Source organism: Babylonia areolata, chromosome 5 (assembly GCF_041734735.1).
Source record: "Babylonia areolata isolate BAREFJ2019XMU chromosome 5, ASM4173473v1, whole genome shotgun sequence".
Classification (NCBI taxonomy): domain Eukaryota; kingdom Metazoa; phylum Mollusca; class Gastropoda; order Neogastropoda; family Buccinidae; genus Babylonia; species Babylonia areolata.
The window spans coordinates 54,561,201-54,563,700 of NC_134880.1; the positions used below are offsets into that span (position 1 = coordinate 54,561,201).

General features: G+C 38.3%; 2 protein-coding genes across 2 annotated transcripts in view; one reads left to right on the plus strand and one right to left on the minus strand.

The window, feature by feature from the left end:
- The window catches only part of LOC143282540 (uncharacterized), a 232,482-nt gene that overhangs the window by 202,258 nt on the left and 27,724 nt on the right, over positions 1–2,500 (minus strand). The gene's annotated exons all lie outside the window — the stretch shown is intronic.
- The window catches only part of LOC143282539 (uncharacterized), an 18,871-nt gene that overhangs the window by 6,551 nt on the left and 9,820 nt on the right, over positions 1–2,500 (plus strand). The gene's annotated exons all lie outside the window — the stretch shown is intronic.

Genomic DNA, 2,500 nt, shown 5'->3' on the forward strand with positions numbered 1-2,500 from the left:
TAAACGAATAAATTATTAAGTATCGTAATAATGATATGTGAATAAGTAAATGAATAGATAGCTCACTAGCTAGATAAATAAATAAATAGATAAACGAATAAATTATTAAGTATTGTAATAATGATATGTAAATAAGTAAAAGAATAGATAGCTCGCTAGCTAGATAAATAGATAGATAAATAAATAAATAAATAAATAAATAAGATAGAAAAAAATAATGAATAATGATATGTAAATAAGTAAATGAATAGACAGCTCGCTAGTTAGATAAATAAATAGATGAATAGATAAATGAATAAATAAATAAATAAATAAATAAATAAATAAATAAATAAATAAATAAATGTAAATAAGCTAAGAGTTGTTGCAATCTCCAAGTATATATTTTTTTTATTTGTTTGTTTCCTTTTTTTTTTCGATTTGATCATTTGTTTATTAGTTTTCTATCAAATAAATGCGATTATCGATATCAAAAACGCCGAGTTCGTTTAATTCAATGCGATTATCAATGATCGATGTTTACTTCTCTTCTTGCGGAATGGAAAATGTGTGGTGAGTTAGAGAGAGGGGCGGTGGCAATGGTGGGAAGGAGGGAGAGACAGAGACACTTAGAGACAGAGAAAGGAAGAGAGAGAGACAGACAGACAGACAGACAGACGGACAGACAAGAGGGAGAGAGAGAGAGACAGACAGAGACAGAGAGAAAGAGAGACAGACAGACAGACAAGAGAGAGAGAGAGAGAGAGACAGAGAAAGAGACAGAGACAGAGAGACAGAGAGACAGAGAGAGAGACAGAGAGACAGAGAGAAAGAGAAACAGACAGACAGACAGACAAGAGATAGAGAGATAGACAGAGAGATAGACAGAGAGAGACATAGACATATAGACAGAGACAGACACAGCGAGACAGACAGACAGACGTGCACACACACACACTAAAAAGCATGTACACATGCACATAATCATACACGTAGTTTAAGTGAGGGACAGAGACTGAGAGATAGATACATAGACGGAGAGGGGGATATACAGACAGACAGACTCTCAGAGTATCAGTCTCTCAAAGAGGCTTAACTGCTGATAACTCCATAATACACTGCACCACATTTTCTAGGCAGGAGACGGACTTGCAGCATTACCCCAACGCATTTCGTCAGGACTCTAGTACATGCGTGCCAATCAGTGTGTGTGTGTGTGTGTGTGTGTGTGTGTGTGTGTGTGTGTGTGTGTGTGTGTGTGTGTTTATTTCAGCGCGAACAAGTGCATGCTGCACACGGGACCCTCGGTTTATTGTCTCATCGGATCGTTAGACGCGCAGTTTAATTTTTAAGTCAAACATGGGTAAAAAAAAAAAAAAAAAAAAAAAAAAAAAAAAAAGGCGAGACCAGGATTCGAACCCAGACCCTCACGTTTACTGTACTGGCAGATGTACGTTTGAACCATTCTTCTACCTTCCTTTTCAAGACAGCCAGAGACAGAGAGACTGATACTCCGACAGCCATAGTACAAGCAGTTGGATATCGACACCATCACCTTAACCATCCATCCACACACACACACACACACACACACACACACACACACAAGGAAAAAAACAACAACAATAACAAAAAACTGGATGTCATCGCGAGCGATGTGAGTCATCAGGTTTCGACAACAGAACGCCGAGACGTAATATTGTTTTTGTAATTAGTCTTTCGCTTTCCGGTTTAACCCCTTGATTGCTGTTAACACAAAATGTCTGATCGGTGAAGAGCTGTCACCTCACTGAGATGAGACTGAACTTACGGGTCAGACGGGATTGTTGGTCGCTTTTTCTTTATTTGGATGCCTTACTACAGGACTGCAAATGCTTTTGTTCAGCAAAAAAAAATGACACCTTTCATACACACAGAGCCCCCCCCCCCCCCATCCCCACCCCGACCCCCCTCCACACACACACACACTCACCCCCCCCCACCCCCAAACAAACAAAAACAAAACAAAACAGAACAAAAACAAAAACCAGTAACTGCACTTCAAACTCACGAGACACTGATCTCATTTTACCAAGATTCAGAAATCAAAGGGTTAAAGAAAACAGAAATAAGTTAACAACCACCCTGGACATACCTTTCCTTTTCTTTCTTTTTTTTTTTCCCCCGGTTGACTTCAAAGGGTCGAGGAAAAATTCATTATTCCTTTTCCTTTCAATCAACAGCATGATCAGTTACCTCGTGAACTCTCCTTTCTTCTGTGTTTTCTTTCTTTCTTTCTTTCGTTCTTTCTTTCTTTCTGTCTTTCTTTCTTTCTCTGTCTACCTATTTGTTAAGTAACCGCTCCTTTCTGTCTTTAAATTAAGTATTTCTTTTTGTCTTATTTTCAATTAGATTTGTTTTCTTTTGAGTTCTGAGTACAATTTTTTTTTCTTGGGGGGAGGGGGGGAGGACGGGGGAGGGGGGTATTTATTTACTAGTCCGTTCAATCTTTCTTCTATCTTCATAATTGTATCTAACGTCT